Source organism: Cryptomeria japonica, chromosome 9 (assembly GCF_030272615.1).
Source record: "Cryptomeria japonica chromosome 9, Sugi_1.0, whole genome shotgun sequence".
NCBI classification, from domain to species: domain Eukaryota; kingdom Viridiplantae; phylum Streptophyta; class Pinopsida; order Cupressales; family Cupressaceae; genus Cryptomeria; species Cryptomeria japonica.
The window spans coordinates 495,888,406-495,911,520 of NC_081413.1; positions in this window are offsets into that span (position 1 = coordinate 495,888,406).

The following is a 23,115-nucleotide window of genomic DNA, read 5'->3' on the forward strand; positions in this document are numbered from 1 at the left end:
TTGGAAAGAAGTTAGTTTCATGGATTAGCAAGAAACAATCATGTAGTTCTTTATCTACTGTTGCAACTGAGTATGTTGTTGTTGCTGCTAACTGTACACAAGTTTTATGGATGAAGCAAATGTTGAAGGATATAAAGTTGGATTGTGATGCACCGGTATTCACTATCATAACTTTGCTACTATTGATATATCAAAGAATCTAGTATTTCATTCTAAAACATAGCACATATCTATCAAATATAACTTTTTGAAGGAGAAGGTGGAAGCAAACAAAGTTAGATTGGTTTATGTGAACACCAAAGAGCAGATTGAAACTATTTTCACTAAACCTTTGTCCAAGGAATCATTTGAGTACCTGAGAGACAGATTGGGAGTTTCTTCCCCTCCGATAGAGACTTGATTGATGCAGTTTGGCATCAGTCCGACATGCATTATCAAAGATACTATTCATTTCGACACTGATGTGGGATGCTATTGCTCAGGGGGAGTAGTCAGCTTTGTGATTTAGAGGCTTATGTTTCTGTTTTGATATATTTGTCAGATTTCTGGCATTGATGTCAAAGGGGGAGTGATATTGATGTGAAAAAGAAAAGAAAAAGGGGAGAGATATTGATTTTTAGAACTATCTATGGGATATTGTTGGCTGTCTTCCACAAGGGGACACTTGTTTGACATTTATTGGTACTTAGATTTTTTTCACATCTAGTGTTGCCATCAATGCCAAAGGGGGAGATTGTTGGCCATTTGGTGGAATTGATTATGTGTTGCATCGATGTTTTGTCACTGATGCCAACACTAGCTATTTGGATGCTTCATCGGCACCCTTCTGGTCCCGGCAGGTTGAGTGGTTTCTGAATAACTTGGATCCGACATGATCTGGTAGGCTCTAGTATAGCCTGGTGATGGAATTGGCTTGTTCATGATACTTATGCTCATATTTGGTTAGTTGGTTTTGGTCTAGAGATCAGATGATATTTTGCTTGCTTAGAAGATTGGTTTCTAGTTCCGACGAGGGTTTCAATGACAGAGATTTTGATGGAGATCTTTGATGAATTGCATAAGTGTTGTTGGTGCAAATTCTAATGGAGTTTCAGGATACTGTTGGTGATCATGTTCGAGACTTGGCGATGGAGATAATTGTTGTGGCGTATGGACCTATTCTTGGTCCCAGTTGATCTAGGTTATGGACCAACTTTAATGTAACATGTGAATAGGACCTATTGATGTATTTCTGGGATGTCTTATATGTTGGATATTATTAGTTTGTTTGGCCTTAGGCCAACATGGTTTGTAATTATGTAATTGGTTTATTATCTGGTGGCTGACCTGATTGTTTAAGGTCAAGGATTTGTATATATAGATGTAAGATCTTATTGTAGATCATCATGGTTGTTGTAAGAGGTCATGGTCAAGGAATGTAATGTGCGAATAATGTAATATCATTCAAGCAGAGGAGTTGGTCGATCATTGGAGATCGAATTGGGTTTATGTACGAGGATTTAGTCCTTCGGTATTGAGCTTAATCGGAATTGTACTCATGCATATGAGATGTTATCTTTTGCAGTTCAACACTTCTCCGGATTGTAGTCTAGATTTATATGTAGTTAGTGAGACTCCTTTTGTGATGAGAAGTGCACTCTAGGCTATTGGCCTTCCTGCATGTGCAGGCCCCTCAATTGTAATTCACATACTTACTGCAAAAGTATTATCTGACTGTGGGTAGGCTTCCCACCGTGGTTTTTCCCTTTACTAGGTTTTCCACATACAAATCTTGGTGTTATGTAGATGACTTTTATTCTATGATTATTGTTTATGCTTAATTGGTTTAACTGCTATTCTGGTTTTAATGTTTTGGGTTCCGGTATTAAAGTTTAAATTGCTAATGGTTCTTGTAATCTGTGACAACTGATTCACCCCCCCCCCCCCCCCCACCCCTCTCAGTTGTCTTATGGTTATTTGAATTGTCTAATAGTTTTAAGCACCAAAGAAATGATGAGGTTATTTTTAACCAACGGGAAATGAATTCTTTTTAAGCCAACTTGAAAAGCTAGGAAAAAAAAGAGCAATCAAATTACCTAATCTAACTCCTCCAATCTGCAATAAATGATTAGTAACTTGCAATAAAAGAAAGTTAGTAAAGAAAATTAAAATCTTAGGCGGGCTTATACAAGCCTAATTTTTTTACTTTGTTACAAACTATCCCTTTTCCCTGTTAGAGTTATGTGTTGAACTTCCGCACAGATGCACTATAGAAAGGTACACAAGTGCTAAAGGATGGCTCCTACATGCTACTTTGATTTCTGAATGTGCTACGCTGATACCTCTATGCGCAAGAAAGAAACAAAAAGTGTTATGCGCTAAAAGTAAGCTCCAAAGCACTACAAGAAGGATCCTATGTGCCAAATAGTGTGATGAATACGTTGTTGTTTGCCACAGATGTGCTAAAGTATACTCTAGATGCTCTAAAAGGGTATTCCAACATGCTTGTGATATTTTTCTTGCACAAAAAATGATGTTATTTATGGGGATGTGCCCCACAGTGGGCGCCAAAAATGTATGCAGGAAAATGCGGTGACAAAAATGAATAACTTGAATCAAAAAGACCCACACACCAATGAGACTCTTGGTGCAAGTATATGAACTAATTCAATCAGTTCAACTTCCCAAGGGGTGTCCCATTGTTCTCTATCTCACAGGATCCCTAAAGTCAATGTTTTTCTCTCAGATCATTTAGCAAAGTGACTTAGGAATGACAACTCCAAGAACGAGTGATGTTTTATTTATATGCATGAATGCATTCTAAGATGCATGATGTTGAAACTATGAGGATTAAGCTAGTATGAAGATGATATGATAAAAGATTAGAAAATTATCCTAAGAATGATATACTAGTCTAGCATGAATATAGATATGATATGAAAAATGCTTCTAAATGATATTATGATGATTTAACAAAGAGAGGCTAAAATGTTTAGTAAATTAGACTATAATGTAGATGTATGAAACTTGGATTTTTCTTGAAAATGAGGAATGAGAGCTCTATTTATAGGGAAAATAGGGAAATGGATGGTTAAGATTGAATAATATTAACAAGAGTTAGGATTGAAAGTTAATCAATCCATGTTTACAATTCTTACCAATGAAATGGTGATAATTGTCAACAAAAGGTTGCTTGAGAGGAGATGTAAGAAGCATTAAATGCTTGAGGAGACATGAAGGTTACCCTAGGAGGTAAAAGTTAAGGTTAGGTTAGGGTTATCCATTGGATAAAGCTTTTATCCAAGGGGTAAACTCTTGTGCAAGGGTTAATAGGATAACCAAGGTTAAGGCCATGAATGTTTGATGAGACCTTTGGGTTAGATGAAGGTTAAGTTAGAGAGAAAGTCTCTAACCATGCAGGAAGGTTGAGTTAACCATTAATGCTTAGGAAGACTTTAAGGGTTAACTTGTTAAAGACATAAAGCCTTTAATGCATTTCAAAGACTTTGGAGGTTTTGAGAATTGACTTCCCTTTGCTTAGAAATGTGACAATAATTAGGAGATGAGTTAGGCTAAATTGGAAGTGACTAGAAGAATTTAGAAGAGATTTAGGAGACAAGTGGGAGATGTAGGAAAATGCAAGTGGAGGGATTTGAATAAATAAATTAGATTTATTTATTTACAAGGATTAATTTAATTAAATGTAAATTTAATTAAAAAAGGAGAAAGGGGATTTAGTTAAATAAAGTGATTTATTTAATTAAAGGATAGAAAAAGGTTTAGATGAATTTAATTAAATAAATTGAGTAATTAATTTAATTAAATAGATGAAAACGAAGAAATTAATTAAATAGAATTTAATTAATAAGAGAAATGGGGTTAAAATAAATATTAAATATTTATTTAAGAAAGTGGTCAGATTTATATGTCTACAATACCTCTACCAACATCATCGTTTCCACCTCAACAATATGTCAATTACTGATGTTACCCTTGCAAAAAAGCAACTAGTTTTCATCAATGGGACTACCACCTCTTGACACCTTGGGATGACATTATCAATCATTTTATGCCACCTAACAGTTGCACCACCTTTACCCTCACAAGGAGTTGTCCATAATATGCAAACAATTGCACCATCCACACACCTTGTTACCTCAATTCCCATGATGAATCAAACATCAACAACAGCTAATGTGGTTCATGCTACACCACTTTATAATCCATATATATTTATGCAACCTATGGGGTCGTCATCTACATAGACACAAGATATGACTATTGGAATGGCTAGCTATTAACCAACCACCATCATGAAAACCATAATTGGTGGCATGAGTGTTGCCGCACCAACATCACCCATCCCACCACCTACACAGTCTATACCACAATATACTGTTGCACTACAATTTCAACCACAAGTGACTATGCAACCAACTGTATCTCAACAACATGTCAGTTAATTGCAAGAACCATATTCTTCTCGCATTGTGAGAAATAGTTATCAACAACTGAATGGTGCTAACCCAAATCCCCCATCTTACAATCAACAAATGAACACATATTATCCTACATATGTTGGGGGCAGTTTTCTTCATAGTGGTACTCATCAAACACATCCACCTCAAAATATAAAATTTCAACAACAATACATTGCTCAACAACATAATGTTGTCGCTTAGTTGCAACCCCCACAATACTAACAAGGTTTATCTACTACCAACAACCTCTGCTCATCCAACAACACACACCTATCCATCAACAACCCCCCATTTATCAAAACATAATAGGTTACCAACATCCATAATAACAACCCGATTACATCCATTCACACCGACTTGCCTTCCAAACACCACCACATTATTAGTCCAATAGGACATCACTAGATCCTATCATGTCAGGGATGCAAAACCCTCCATTTCTAGTCACCACCGAATAGGAAGAAATGAAGGCGTTTCTGAAGAATCTACAAGAAAACAACCTAGAGTGAGTTTTTAAATTTGAAGAGCTTTTCACTTATCCTTTTTACAAGTCAATAATAGCAATGCCATTCCCTAAATATTCTAAAATGCCAAAATTCAATAAATATAAAGGGAAAGGTGACCTACGACATCATATAAAAATAATTTCACATGGCTTGTCAAAAAGTAGCATATTGTAATAATTTCACATGGCTTGTCAAAAAGTAGCATATTGTAATAATTACTTATTGCAGTTATTTCCTAAAAGTCTTAGTGGACCTACTTTAGAATGGTTTTCAAAAATACCATTTAGTTCCATCACTACATTTGAAAACTTGTTAGAGAAGTTTGTTGCACATTATTGAATTACAATGTCAAATACGATATCTCCATGCTTGATATTTTTCAAGCTAAGCAAAAGGGAGGAGAAAATCTTCTTGACTATATCCAAAGGTGGAGAGCCCTTGCTAGTCATCTCCCATGCAAAGTTCCTGATTCTCAATTAGTTCATGTTTCATCAATAATCTTCACCCAAAGCTTGCATACCACATCTGATTAAATTAAGCAAGTAATTTTCATGACATCATGTCCAAGGGACCATCATTTGAAAAATCCTTAATTCATGATGGGGTTATTAAACTTTACATAGACCAGTCAAACAAACCAAACAATGAAAAACAATGGTATTGGGACACAAAAAAAAATGTTGTGGGGGATGAAGTTATTGACTCTAAAATGGTCCAAATGATTGTGGCACCAAGTCAACACCTTCGCAAACATACATCAATCCACCAAAACAAGCATATGTCACTCCTTCACCACAAATGTATGTTAAGCCATCGACACAAATATATCAATATCCTCAACAACAAATACAACATGCCCAAACAAATCAGACAAATGCGATCATGGTCTCTTAGGCTTCACCAAGATAAATGGGTCAAACCAACCCAAGATGTCAATTTATACCCTTGGGAGAACCATTGGATGCTATCTTTAACTAAATTGATCAACACAACATGGTCATATATCCACAAACATGACCATTTGATGAATCTAAACCCAAACCCGATTGGTACAAGGAGAACGAATATTGTGCCTATCATCATATCAAAGGTCATACTACAAGAAAGTTCATGAAGCTTAAACATTTGTTTCAAGACCTTATCAATCAGGAGAATATTGATCCTGACCCCACCACAAGAGATTTTCCAAACGCACATCTGGGTATGTATAAGAATTCTCTTCCCAAACATCAAAGAGAATTGAGTACGTCCAATTTTGGTTAGTCACAACCAATAAAATCAATTACAATGCGGTCCCATTTGATTACTATAGCACAATAGGTTGCATCACATATTATAAAGATCACATTACCATGATTCATGTTAAAGGAGTAGATAATCAATGCACAACAACTACTAGAAGAGAGTGTTTGACAATTCTCAATCATGTGGTTCGTACCCCTTCATAGGTTCAAATATCCACACAATATAACATCTTAGAGCGTTTAGGGAAGACTCCCACACAAATTTCCATCTTGGATTTGCTTGAGTCATCACGTGTTTATCAAGATATCCTCACCTGCACTTTGCAAGAAGCTCGTGTCCCAAGCACTATTGATCCCATTCAATTTTAGGCCATGGAAACACATTTATCCTCCTTGTATCATCTTAGTTTTAAACAATTAGATGCTATGGTTCCCGATCCTAATTATATACAACCACTTAACATTTAAGTCATTGTAAAGAAGTGCAAAGTAAAACAAGTTTTTATTGACAATGGTTCTTCCTTGAACATTGATACTTAAAAATTTGTCACTCAAGTGGGGTATATTAGTGCAGATATGTATAGTCAAACTATTACAATCAAGGAATGTGAAAATGTTGAAAGGAGTTCAGTTGGTATGATAAATCTTCCTATCCAGGTGGGCCCAGTAATGCAGAACACATTGTGTCACATCGTTGATCTTGACCTTCCATTCAATATCCTCCTTGACCACCCATGGATTCATACCATTTAGGCTATCCCATCTACTTTCCATTAGTGCCTAAAAGCCCCATATCAAGGTTGTGAAATCACTATTGATGGATACTTGCAACCATTTGAGTATCGTCGTGCTCTTGAGGCCTCATCACCTTATTTGTATCATTACCTTGGGGTTATTAGTGGAGCACCTCAAACCATTCCATCATCCTCATATGTTGATGCTAATTCCATACTCACCGCTACAATAAAGAAAACCTCCATCTCATCGCCCTTCTCCCAACAAAAGATCAATGATGCTGGCTACGAAGAGTAAGCTCTACAAGGAAGCTTTACAATGCACATTCTACCCTTAGATCCTCATGCCCTTGGAAAACACACTAAAAATAAAAAAAAGGAAAGAACCCATTGTCAGATAATTTGGTCCTACCATATTCAAATCCCATGGAGAGATCAATCATAAGATTATAGAAGAGGATATTAATCAATGGCTCTATAAAGATCCTCCTGAAGATAATGATGTGCGCCTTGGTTACTTCAAAGGCAAATATTCATCATCCTATAAATTGGATACTAAACAATGGGATCACCAAGGCAGAGGACTACGACAAGAAGACAAAGGAATTAGAGGACCGTTGGATCCAGTTCTTAATGTTAATAATCAAGAGCTTGGCTTTGGATGTCCTTTGAATGAAGCCTCAACTTCAGTAGGTACTTATCAAAATTATGAGAGTGGTTTCTTTGATGTTGAAGACATACCTGAAGAGGTTGTCAAACAAACATATGATTTGATATAGATAGCTTCCACACATTCAACACTTTCATCCTTTTTGACACATCCATTCTCCCAATTGACCTTCCACTTTCATCGTGAATTCATTAATTGGGACCAAATTGTTACACACCTTGACATATTTCAAAGTTATGCACCACTTATTAAATTCTTGGGTGTGACTAAATGTGCACCATAATATGATCTTGTTGCATGCACACTATACAAGATGGATCCTCAAGGTTACTTCGAGAAGTGGGGATCCTCAACTATAAAATTGAACAATAATTGAAAAATCATGAGTCTAATGGTGAAAATCTTTCTGAGGCTCTTATAAACCATATAATAGTAAAAATAAAGGGTGTATCTTTTCGCGAAATTCTCTTCGAGGCACCAAAGGACAAGGATTCCCCTCTTCCTCTCATAGACATGCAAATTCTTGAAAGATCTCCTATCTTTATAGATGAAACTTGAGAAGTCAACCTGGGTACCGCAAAACATCCACACATCACTTATGTGATTGTCTCCTTGTTTGATGATGAGATTCAAGTATTCACTCAAATTCTCCAAAACTGGCCTACCAATTTTCCATGGTCTTATGTTGACATGCTTGGTCCCGATCCAAACCATGTGGTACATTATCTTGTTGTCAAGTTGAATGCCAAACATGTCAAACATAAATTGAGAAAGATCCATCCACAAATAACACTATTGGTTAAGGTAGAACTAAAAAAGTTGTTGGATGCCAATTTTATCCATTCGATTGATTATTTTGAGTGGATCTCTAATATGGTACTTGTTTCAAAGCCTAATAGGGGCATCCAAATCTGCATAGAATTTCAAGATCTTAACAAGGCTTGTCCAAAGGATGTTTTTCCACTTCCCAATATTGACACTCTTGTCAATTTTACAATAGGACATGAAATAATTTCCCTTACGGATGGTTTTTCAAGTTATAATCAAATCAATATTATAGAGATAGATTAGCACAAAACAATGTTCACAACTCTGTGGGGAACTTTCTACTATCAGGTCATGCCTTTTGGCCTGAAGAATGTAGGTACCAATTATTAATGCGCCATGACAGTGATTTTCAATGGCCTCATGCATAAGATAATGGAAGATTGTGTAGATGATATATTAGGAAAATCCAAGTTATGAGTAGAACATTTGACTATATTGGAATGCATCTTTGAGCGTCTGGCAAAGTACAAGTTGTGCCTAAATCCTAAGAGATGGTTTTGGAGTTACATCAAGTGAGCTTCTAGGCTTTATTGTATCTAGTCACAGAATTGAAGTTAACCCCAAAATGGTCAAAGTGATTCTAGATATGTCTCCTCTGAATATATTAAAATAGTTGCAAAGCTTGTATGGAAAGCTCCAGTCCATTAGAAAATTTATAGCCCAAATTGTTGATAAATGTCAACCTTTCACACATCTCCTAAAAAAGGGCACAGTGTTGGAGTGGGATGTTCCTTTCCAACAAGCTTTGGAAAATATAAAAGAGTATATGGCTCATGCCCCGGTCTTAATGCCACCAATTCTAGATTGATCTTTGCTTCTATACATCTTAGTCACTCTAGTTTCATTAGGGGTACTACTCGCCCAACACGATGATTAAAGAAAATAACATGCTATCTACTACATCAATCGTACCTTAGTCAAATATGAACTTAACTACACCCCAATGGAAAAATCATGTTTAGTTTTCATCTCATGCTCCCCAAAAGTTTAGACATTACATGTTGATTCATATTGTTCATCTTATTTACAAAATTGATCCCTTGAAGTATTTTCTATCCAATTAAACCCTCACAGGTCACATGACAAAATGGGTAATGCTTCTTAGCAAATTTAATATCCAATATATAGACAAGAAGTATTTTAAGGGATAGTTCATAGCAGATCACCTAGCTAAGACACCACTGGTTACAAAATTCCTTGATATGTATGTTTGCACTATCCCAACACAAGCTCCATGGAAGCTCTATTTTGATGATTCTCACACCTACAAAGGATCAAGGGTAGGCTTTTATATTTGTCACCTCCCAAGGGTAATTTGTTCCCAAGTCATTCAAGTTGACCTTTCCTTATAAAAACATCACTGATTATGAAGGTCTTATAATAGGTCTTAAGACAACTATTCATTGGAACATCAAGGAACTACAAGTCTATGGAGATTCTCAACTGGTTATCAGACAAGTGATGGATGACAATAAAACTGAGGATGACAAGATATTACCCTATAAATAAATGGTAGATGATCTCAAGAAAAAATTCCACTATATCATGTTTGATTAGATTCCAAGGGCATTGAACAAAGCTACTAATGCAATGGCCACCATAGGGTCTCTTCTTGATATTGAATCAACCAACCCATGATATGAAATCCTGGTTGAGTAGCTTATCCAACCTACTTTTGAGACATCTCACATAGAGACGGTGTACAACATAATTGGTCCCCAATCAACTTGGTACCAAGACATTTACACATACATTAAAGATGGTACCCTTCCACAAAACCTATCCTAAAATGACCACCAAAACCTCACCTGTCGTTCTTCTCGATTCACCATCATAGGTGTAATGCCCGCCAAAATACCCTAGATAAATATAGCCAACTAACATACAACTAGAGATAATAATTTTTTTTTAGCATCTACTAACGAAACACAGTAAACTATCATTACATCAAAAGCATTAATTGACATCTACAAGATTATATAAAATATCTTTAACATCATAATTACACAAGCAGAATACAACACAACATCTACCATTCCCTAGGGCACTTCAATGCCATCACATAAATAACTCTAACACATAAACACATCTCCATCTATGATACCATTCAACATTCATTACATTCATCTCCTAATCGATTACTTTCCTTCTTATCTTGAGAATCATTATTGAACAAATGCATATATCCTATCATATCCCATTATCCATTTGATTCATTTTAAAACACTAAACCAAATGTTCCTAATCCCTTTCCAAACCTTCTAACATTTTATGTTATCATGAATTATTAATTAGGCATCAACTAATGCAATCTAGTTCATTTCCTTAAGTATAACCATACATCCTACAAGCTACTCATTCTTATTCATATTCTAGAGATATCCATGAACCAAGAATAACATCATTTCCATTGAAACATTTATATAATGTTAACATGCAGATCACTGAATCATATAGTTTCTTCCAATCTAGAATTGCATCCACAATGAAAATCCTTTTACAACATAATCATTTACAATGAATTCAAAAATTATGTTATGTTACAATACATCAAGATCTGAATTCACTACAATTCCTATTACATATGTTTTCAAGATACTGTTACATATTCTTCCTTTATTATTACGCCCTCCTCATGATACAAGATACACAATCTCAATTCCACTACATAGAATATACTCCAAGAATCCATCTAGATGAAGAGAAGATATGAATCCACATCCATGCACAAGAGCATCCAATGAAGAGCATCCCAATGGAAGAAGGCATCAAACCACTTGACCATGTGGAACCATAAGGAACCACCCCCCGTGCTAGGAGATGACACAAGATGCCACTCACACTCTAGATCTAGGTTGATACCTAGCTACTAAAGAGATGAAAGAACTCCAAGACCACAATCATGACATAATCCACCATACAAGACATCCAGAGGCACCACAATACAAGCATAAGGAACTAGGATCAACATGTAGGGAAAGAGTGTCATCACATGCTCCCACATAGGATACACATGCAAGACCATCTCAACCTTTAAGGAAATCAAGGGAGTTTGGCTTACCCGATTACTAGACCTTCCATCTCACTCCGGTTTCCGATCCATGAGATGGTCACCACAAAACTCAATTCTTATCTTGCTTAGATGAGTTACTCTACCCAACCCACCTAATATTAATTATTATGTTATCACTTATCAATTACAATGAAAAACCTCCAATGAGCTATCCAGACCGTCTAGACCCAGGTTCTACAACACAAGAAATTCTAGCAGTCTATTCCTTGCGACCTCGACAGACTCATGGAAGCCCACTCTCCCTAATCATGCACCTAGACCTTAGGGTAACAACATACTCAAATACAAGAATAAAGGGCTCTCAGATCCATCATAACTGAGATAACCAAGGTTATACATCAAATAATAATCTCCAAGAACATGAACAACATATGCCAATATCACAACCTTACAAAGGCAACCAAGAATCCTTAAAATATAAGGAATCTCATTATAAAAAATATTAAACATGAGCCCAAAGAAAAACATCAAGGCATTGCTCATCTTGCTCAGTCCAATAGTGAAATCAATCATCTCAAATTAATAAATCAAACATACAACATCACAAGGATAGACTCACTCACGACAATGCACAAGTACAAGAGTCTAAATACCAAAATTTCCAATAACCAAAATCAAGAATAAAATCTTAGCGAATACAATACATATTTTTTTTTCACAGACACGAAGAACACAATCTTTTCAAATCAAATTGCATAAGAAGGATTTAAAATCCCCAACCTAGAAAATAGAAGTTACGGAATGTGAAATTGTTGCAAAAGCGACAAGCCAAATCTTCAATCCACCAACAAAAATCACAACCTCAAGCAAATCCAAGCCAAGCTCCAAAAGCCAAATGAATAATTCTTAGAAAATTCTCCAGCCAAGCCACACACACAATAAACTCAAATCTCCCAATAAATAGAAATTGATCCAAAAAGTATACAACTTCTCCAACCAATCAAAATAATCCAAAATATAATATCTCATACCAACCATGTCAAATATTGAGGTAAAAGAATATAAAATAATATTATTTAACTTACCTAAATATCTCAACCAATAATAAAATAGGGTAGACATGGTAAACAATTAAATAATAAATAAATAATTAAACCAAAATAATATATTTCTTACCAACCATCTCGAAAATTAAAACAACAATAATATAAAATAATATTATTACAACCTCCAAACTCAACCAACAATTGGAGAAGGTAGGTAAGATAAATAATAAATAAATAAATGGGTAGGAAAAATAAACAATAAACAATAATAAATAATAAATAATCCCATTAACCAATAAATAAAATAGAAAGGGCTCATATAAAATATATAAATCAAATGCCCAAAAAATGTTAAACCACAAAATAATATAAATACATAAACAAGCAATTAAATAATAATATCTTCACAAACACAACTCCCAAGAGGGCCAATCATAACAAGGGGTAAGTAGAAATAATAACAAATAAATAACCAATAAATAAATAGATTAATAATAAACAATAAAGAAAATAAATAAATGAATGAATAAATACATAAATAATTAAATAAATAATTTATAAATAACCCAACAATTAATAAATAGATAAATTAATAAATAAAATAATAAACAAATACGTAAATGTATGGATACATATAAATGCTCCAATTAATAATAATTTAAACTCAATGCCATTAATATCTCCCACACACGTATAAAATATAATAGTAAACAAATAATATTTCCTACATAATTATAAATGCCAAATATTATGATCCACAAAATAAAATTAATAAATAATAACCCTCAATAATTAAATCAGCAATTATATTTAAATTTTAATGCCATCCACTAATTTAATTTAATATTAATGAATTATATAAACCAATTAATTAATTTATAATTTAATTAATAATCACACATTAATATTAAATATTTATACCAACTATTTATTTAATTTTTTTATTATAAACCATGTAAATCCATTAATTTAATTTAACATTATTAAAACATATAAATCAATTAATCAATTAATAATTTAATTAATAAATAATAATAACACTACAAAGCAATCCGTAGTCACATAAATCTGTCCATTTAATTAAATGAATATTTACTGTTCATTTGATTAATAAACCCACTAGCCAACAATTAATTAAATTAACATTTAATTCATTCATCCTCAACCATTCTCCTATTAATTAAATAAATTATTCAATTAATCTTAATTAATTCATTAAACCAAAATCACAATCAATTAAATGAATAAATCCTATTTATTTAATTTAATTCCCTTTCCTTTTTTAAATAAATAAATAAAACATTTATTTAAATCATTAAACTCCTCCCCCACTTGCATTCTCCTACAAATGCAAGTTGCAACCACAATTGAAATAAATTAATTTTATTTTAATTTAAATCCCATTTTCTCTCACCCACCAAACTCACTTGCAATCCTAAATCCCCTTCTAGACTCTTCTAAACCATTTCTAATTAGCCTAATCCACCCCCTAAATATTGTCACATTCCTAAGCAACTTGGAGTCACTTCTCAAAGCCTTCAAAGTTTTTAAAAAACATTTAATGTTTTATGTGTTCAACAAGCTAACCTCTAAAGTCTTCCAAACCACTAATGGCTCTTACATAACCACTTCTGGTCAAATCCACTTGCCCCCATGGTTAGAGACTTTACCTCTAACTCAACCTTCATTTGACCCATGTGTCTCTTCAAGCATTTATTGCTTTGACCATGATTATCCTCACTAACTCTTGCACAAGAGTTTATCCATTGGATAAAAATATTATTTATTAGATAATGGCTTTATTCTTTCAACTCAACATTAACCTTACCTCCCAAGTTAACATTATTTATTGGATAATGACTTTATTCTTTCAACTCAACATTAACCTTACCTACATTAACCTTACCTCCCAAGTTAACATTATTTATTCTTTATTGGATAATGGCTTTATTCTTTCAACTCAACATTATTTATTGGATAATGGCTTTTGCCCAGAACTGTGATAGTTTTTTTGTAGAATGTCTTTTCTTGTTTCTTAATGCTCTTATCTTTTAAGGATCTCTTGTAAAGGGTTTTGGGGTCCCTTCAAAACCCGTTTTTCCCGTAATCAAAAGCATTAAGCTTACCTCCCAAGTTAACCCTCAAATCATGTCAAGCATTTAATGCTAATTCCCTCTCCTCTCAACCATCTCATGTTGACATTTGTCATACTGGGATTGGATTGAAAGCCCTCACATGGATTATAAACCCCACAATCCTGACCGTTGTCGAGATTACTCAATCTCAACCCTCCATTGCTCCATTTTACCTATAAATAGAGCTCACATTCCTCATTTTCAAATCCTCAAGCATTCTCAAGCACATCTATAATCCTTAAATCTTGTATGCATCTAATTTATAGTGAAATTTAGAGAGCATTTAACATAATCATCTACATTTATCTTTTTGGGCTAAAATTAACATTAGATAATTAGATAATATCTTGTTTTAGCTTGTTCACATTTGCATTCTCATAATCATCTATTTTACAATCTTGAACCTCCATAAGACACCCATAATAGTGCAAAAATCTACTGAAAGCTACACTCATTTGGGAATTTGGAAAGGAGAGGAACAAGGGAGGAGTATCTACAAGCATGGTGGAGGGCATTTTGAGATGCCTTGTTGCATTTCTTAGATTTATCAAGATTTTTATTTTATGTTTTGTGTCTCTCTTGATATGCTTGCTTAGGATAGTGTTTTATTTGTGATTTCTAACACTAACACTTGTTTGTTGCTTGTTGTTTTGTGTTTGTCTTGACAATATCCTAACCATCCCTTTTTGCAAAGCATCATTTGGTGAACCCGACGTGAATCGAACACGCAACCTTCTAATCATCTTTTTAAAAACTACTAACTTTTTCATGTTTTAATTGACACATAGGTCACGCTTTAGTGCCATTGTTCACACTTTAGTGCCTTCGAAAGTTGGTACTTTAGGGCTATTGTTCCTAATAATAACGTTATTGTCTCCCAACTTGCGCTATTGCCCTTCTTATAGTGCTATTGACCCTTAAATAACGCTATCGTGCCTACTTTTAGCGCTTTCAGATCTCTGTTTGACAGAATTAATGTTGTTTGACAGAGTTTTTATAGTGCTAATGTCTCTTTTTATAGCACATTTGCACTTCTTTTAGCGTTTTCGTTTGTTATTTAGCACTTTCATGTTAAATAGCGCTTATGTTTCCACACAGAGTAGCGCTATTGTAACAGAGAGCTGTAAAAAATTTCCTTGTAACAAAAAAACCAAAAATATTAGGCTTGTAGAAGCCCACCAAACATTCGAATTTTACTAACTAATTATCTTTTGTGTAGGTTTGGACTAACCCCATTTTTGTAGGATTTCCAAAATTTAAGCTTAGGAAGTACATTTATTTATGTTGCTAACTTTGTCTTTAAAGTTAGGATAAAATGAATTCACTTTCTTTTCTTGGTTAAAATCAACGTCACTTCTTTTTTTTGGGTGTAAAAATGACTCACATATTTTGTTTGGGCTCGTAAAAAGAATCTCACTTGTCAAAGTTAAAAAGAACCACAAACTCCAAACCGAACAAAATTTATTTTTGCAAGTTAGGGACAAATTTTTTTATTTGGTGCTTAAAATCAACAAGACAATTTTTATTTCTTGCATCCAATTAAAAATCACAACGAACACTTCATTTTGGGAAAGATTAAAAAGAACAATCCATTTGTCCCTTCAGGTTCAATCTATTTACTTCAAGAAAAACGTGTTCTCAATTCAATTGACTAGGATTTCAAGTTCCTAGATTATAAAACATTCTGCGTTGAAGTTAAAAAGAACACCATTTTTTGTTGGAGCAACATCTCCAAATAGTTAGATCACATTGCTATAAACTTGGTTAAAAAGAACAAGTGTTTTTGGTGATTGGCACACTTGTGCAAAGTTTGTCGAGTGGTCCTACTTCTAACACACAATATCCTCTCCCTTGGCTTTCGTAGTCCTAGGTGCAAGAGAAAAGTGTTAGTAACACTCAAATTTTTATCTTTTTAAGAGAGGCCTGCCAAGATACACATCACTCTTGGGAATGACCTCGCGCAGTAAATCCTTCGAGCCGCTATAGAAATCAGGTGTGAGCGAAATTTGTAGCCTTGGGTATAGTTGTTCCTATAGTGTAGCTTGCCGAAAGGACATATGGGCCCCACCACAAGTTACAAGGCTCTTAAGTGAGTCACTGCAGAATGAACTTATGTCCAAAAACATCAAACATTACTAGACACCTTTTTATATAGAAACCCACCCATTCTATTGATTGAGGATATTTGTGATAAATTCAATGCAAGAGCATAGATGGTTTTTCTCCCAAGATACTCACCATACATATTTCCTTGAGTAGAAACAAGGTTTTTTGAAAGGCTACTTGTAGCTTGATAAAAGCGGTGACTACCCATCATAGGGATCATCTATCTATTAAGCTCGTGCAAGACTTAGTATATCACATCCTTACATGCTACGGTGGGATTCATAAGGTATGTAGTACCAAAGTTGAAGAAATATCAAGATGTGGGTTGAAATTATCGCAGCTGGCCATTTGACCTTAGGGATAAAGTGCATTTGAAGTGTCTTCATTTTTTGTCAGACCAGTGATAAATTGAGCCGACTTTAGGCTTTCAGAAAAACATACACAAAAACATTTGAAAAAGGGGTCAAAAAGTTCAAAGATTGGGTTGATTTAGACCCACGCTTATTTGTGCCTTTTGAGGCAACATTATTGTGTTTGTGTGCTTGCTTTGTTTCCTTGTCAAAAATAAAATAAAATCAAAACCAATTCAAAAAAAAGTATTCATCCAGCATAAATCTTCAAAACCAACATTTGGCAAAAATCAAAACAAAGTGAAAACCAGATATCAAATTATATGACCATCCTTCACATTTTGAGAAAGAAGAATCGTCATCAACATATCAATTTGAAGAAAAGACCATTGAGTTGAAAGGCTTTCATCAAAATAAGGAAATTTTTCTATCTTAATAGACAAATTTTTGTCTCACACAGAGCCTTCTTGCGTCATATGCATCTATATCTTCAAGGAAAATCCAACGAGTTTGATAAAGAGTCTTTGAACAACAGAGATTTTACTCAATATAGAGCTTTGAGTTATCATAAAAACAAAGGAGGCAAAATTAACTCTGCCTTCTTTCCAGACATTTGCATTACATATAACATAGCTCAGGAAGAACCACCAACCCTCGAGAGAGAAGAGGAATAATTTGTCCCATATACATAACACAAATTTTTTATTGAATTTTCCATCCACTCTCACATTCATACATCATTAATCCATTTCAACTCTCAAAACATAAAAGGTTCTTGTCCTAAGTTCTTTTTAGTTATTACTTGAATCAAAACAACACATCACTCTTTAGAGTGTCTATCCATATAAGATAAACTCATCCTAAGAGGCATTTCTACGCAGGTTAAAACTAGTCTATGTGTGCATCCTCTCATTAATATGTAGCTTGGTTTGTAACACATCTCAGACCTTGCTATACCTTATCATATCAACCTTGTTAACAAAGACAACAAGAAGTTCATAAAAGGACTTTGGTAACATAAAACCTTCAGTGTTAGAGATCCATATTCTAAACACTTCACAAAACATTCATCTTTCATTCCATCAACAACTCATCATCACTTTGACCAAACTTCAAAAACAACTTTCAAACAAAATGGCTCAAACCAGATCAAGGACTAGACAACTAGAGTTCAAAGAGGAGGAGGATGAAAATCTCAATGAATTTCAAGAAGCCCTTGGAGGAAATGCAAATGATGAAAATCTTAGTACTCCCACTCGTGAAGAAATAGAAAGGGCACAACACAACCCCCTCTTCAATCGACTTTTTGATGAAATCCTCAAAAACAACGCCGATGCTCATTTTTTGAGACTTGCTCAAGAGGGAGCCAAACTACCCTCTGATTTTGATACTATACAATTACAAAAAACATCAGAACACCATCCCCCACCTCCTTCTCCTCCTAATGACATTGACATGTTGAGGCAACAGTCGAGAATCTAGCCCAACAACTCCACAGTGGTGTGAAAACTACCCAATTTTCACTTAATGATATTTGTCCCTATCCCTTTGATAGGAATCTGCATATTCCACCTTTTCCATGAGGGTTTGAAACACCTAAGTTCGAAAAGTATCCGGGAAAAGGAGACCCTAGAGATCATGTCAGGGAATTTCACTCAGCTTGCCTAGAAGAGGCATATGAAGACACGTATCTAATGCGCCTCTTTCCTCAAAGTTTGGGAGGGACAACCACACAATGGTTTTCCCGATTAACAGGCGGTATTAGAACATTCGAGGAACTTATCCAAAAGTTCATTGTGCATTATTCACACAACATAGAACGTGATGTTACCATGGCGGATCTGTGTAATACCAAGCAAAAACCAAGGGAGCTATTTTCATCTTTCCTGCAATGATGGAGACAACTATCTAGTAGACGTTCGCTTCATCTACCTGAATGAGAGCTAGTGGAAATATTTATTTTCAACTTGAATGATGAAATGGAATTTCACCTAGACATGAAGGGCATAGATTCCTTTAATGACATGATCACCCATGAATTAAAATGTGAATGAGCCCTTATCAAAAAGGGGCTTATCAAGATATACAATGAACCAGAAGATGGCCCTCACCCGCGTTTTAACAGTGATAAACCCAACTTCTGGAATTAAAAAAAAACATCATCAATGATGGGGTTGTAGATGCAAGAACCATAAAGAGTGCACAACCTGTGGTCTGATTTGCGGGGAAAAATCCCCCTCCTAAAAACAACATGGTTACTCTTCCACAAAATCAAGGTCGCAATTCACCGCAAGAGGAACCAAGACAACGACAACAAAATTATAAACCAAAATGTACATACACTCCCTTAGGGGAACCTATCAAAACAATGTTGTGTCAATTGGTCTCTTCAAATCTGGTGACCTTACCAAAGACATCTAACTACGAACCTCAGGTCAAACCTCCATGGTGGAGAGATAATGAGCATTGTGAATTCCACCAAGGGAAAGGGCATAAGACAAGTAATTGCCATAGATTGAAAGATCTTGTTCAGGATCTTATTGACCAAGGAGAGATTGAAATTGAAGAACATGACCCAAAAACCTCAAATAATGATCATCTCATGTTTAAGAATCCACTTCCATCACAAGATCAAAGGGGTCCTTCCACTTCAGAGCGAAACACAGATACAACTGATTATACGTGAGCCGCCTATAATTACGGTGTGAATCACCTATATGATGCCAATGAACAAATTGCAACCATTACCATCAAAGATCCAAATCCTACCTGCAATGTTGTTACGCGTCGTAGCAAGATCACCATTAAAGCAACTCCATAAGGCACAACCTCCATCCCAAAATAGTATAACCTTGTGGAACAGTTAGATAATACGCCCACACTTATATCCATCTTAGAGATTTTGTGCCTATCCCCGTCTCATAAAACAATCTTGGATCAAGCTCTCCAAGAGGCGTCAGTCCCTTCCAATCTTAATACAGATCAATTTCAAGCTATGGTTGGTAATCTGAGGTCATCACCATGTCTCATTTTCTCTGAAAGCGACAATACATCCTTCCAACAACCTCATAATGCCTCACTCCATATTGAAGGATTTATCAACCAACATCGATCAAGCGAGTCTTGATTAACAATGGAGCAGGTCTGAATATATGTACATTACAGTTGGTCACAACATTAGGATATGCAGTTGAATCAATGGACCCCGCAAAAAGATAAACATAAAAGCCTATGATGGTGCAGAGCGTTCTTCCAAAGGAGAAGTTGTGTTGCCAATCCGAGTGGGCTCAATGGTGAAATACATCATATGTCAAGTTTTGGACCTTCTTCTGTCATATAATTTGTTGTTAGGAAGACCTTGGATACATGCCATGCAAGTCGTTCCATCCACCTATCACCAATGTATCAAGTTTCCTCATAACGGTGTAGAAATTACAATCCTTGTTGATGCAAATCCATTTACATATTGTAACAATATCAACCATTAGCCAAAGATTACCATTCCCAACAATAGAGAAGCTATCCCATCCACATCATATGTTAGTCCAGCCTCTCTTTCCAGTTCAAACGCCACTATACCAAAGCAAGAGAAGCTAAAAATGAAAATGGCAGAGGAAGGTCCTGGGGAATACAATCTAAGGCAACTCTTTTGTGTTGGGCAATAACCCACTTCCCCTAGAACTCATGGTAAGCCTCAAAGGTTACTTCAAACACCACTGGTCAAGCCAACATGCAATTTGGTGCCTTTTATCCTTGGAAAAAGTCAAGAAGAAGAAACCAGAGATGAGGACTTAGCAGAATGGATCTATAAAGACCCTATCACCACAAAAATCCCATAGGATAAGCTTCCCACAGAACAATATGGCAAAGGCCTTACCATTATGAAAAGAAAGGGCTATGATGGTCAGAGTGCTTTGGTACCTTGCAAGAAAGGATGACACAAGTCATTGCAACCTGAATTAAAGCCTAAAGATAACACTGGATTAGGTTTTCAAAAGGAGGCTCTTCCTAAGCTCAAATTCAAAGGGAAACCCAACAAACCTCTATATCGGCCTAATACTCTAAAGAGGCCACCCTAGATTATATCAGCAACACCAAGAACTACACCAACTGCCCCAATGAGGCTGTGAATCCCATCAATACCATCCACAACACCAATCATACCACCAATTAGACCAACAACCCCATCAGCAGCAACAACCACATCAACAACACCATTAGCAGTATTAGAACCCCTAGCAGTATCGACAACACTGATAATTCCATCAAAAACAACAGATTCAACAACATCGATACTCCCAATATCAGATTCAATGATATCAATAATCCTTCCCACAACACCAACCATTCCATCTCCAAAGGTACATCAACTGATTACGCCTGCAGTGTTTAACTTAAAAGATATCCCAGTTTGGTATAGTAATCGAATACTGGAAAGCGACTCAGAGATCAACTCACATGAATGGTAATTTTATTCTGTACATCTCAATACTTCAGATGAGGAAGACGCATCTCCCCCTTCACCTCACAAATAAATCCCTGTTTACGGAGAAGCATAGATTAAAACCTCTTGGGTTCCTGAACTGGAAACACCTTCCACAGACCCTACGTCACATCCTACACCTTATTCTGACAGGGAGAGTACCATCAATGACCTTCACCATAATGTCTTAACCCTCACTAACACATCTTGCGAACTTAACCTGATCGATGAGATAATGCCCATTATCCTTCCCGAACTCATCGAATGGAAACAACCAAATCCCCGATGCCTTGATCAATTCCAAAATGATGAGGCGATCATTGACTTGTTGGAACTATGGGATAACATACCAAGTGGGGATTACAAAGCTGGATTCGCCATCAAACTTAATAACGCCACATACTTTGGGGTGGATGCCAAACCTTTCAGCTACAAAAAATATCACAATAAAACATGGATCTTCCAGTGAAAACCAGACTGTGGCACTGTTTGATCCCAAAAAAGTAAAAAGAAAGAGCGTATCCAACGGTGAAAACCTCTCAGAGGCACCTACGGATGAAAGGGTTGACATCCTCCCCTCCAGTGCAAATCAGGAATGATCAACGATCCTCATCGAGGAAACAAAAGAATTCAAGGTGGGGACCCCTGAGACTCCTCACCAAATACATCTGGCATCTCTTTTAACTCCAGAGGAACAACCTAAGTTTGTAGAATTCTTCCAGAAGCATCAGATCAACTTCGCATGGGCATATGCAGACATGCCTGGTCTAGATCTTGATTTGGTCATGCATCACCTCACCCTGGCAGAAGGAGCTAAACCAGTAAAACAGAAGCTTCGCAAGATGCACCCCCAGATTGCGGTACTAGTCAAAGCAAAACTTAAGAAACTCCTGGATGTTGGTTTTATTAAACCAATTGATTATGCAGATTGGATCTCCAACATTGTACCCATCGACAAACCAAATGGGGGCATCTGTATTTGTACAGATTTCCAAGATTTGAACAAGGCATGTCCTAAAGATGACTTCCCCCTACCAAACATTGACATGATCGTGGACCTAACAGCAGGACATGCCATGCTTTCTCTTATGGATGGATTTTCAGGATACAACCAAATAAAGATCGCTCTAGAGGATCAACATAAGACTGCCTTCACATGTCCATGGGGAACATACTGTTGGAATGTGATGCCTTTTGGTCTAAAGAATGCAGGAGTGACCTATCATAGAGAAATGACCACCATCTTTCATGATATGATGCATACCATAATGGAGGATTATGTTGATGACATTGGAAAAATCATTAACAATAGAAGGTCATCTGGAAATATTAGATAAAATCTTTGACAGACTAGAACAATATCATGTTTGACTCAACCCAAAGAAATGTGTCTTTGGAGTAACCTCTGAGAAGCTTCTAGGATACATTGTCTCAAGCAAAGGCATTGAGGTCAATCCGATAAAGGTCAAAGCAATCATGGACATGCCACCTCCCAAGAACACTAGTCAGTTAAGGACACTACAAGGGCGGTTACAATCAA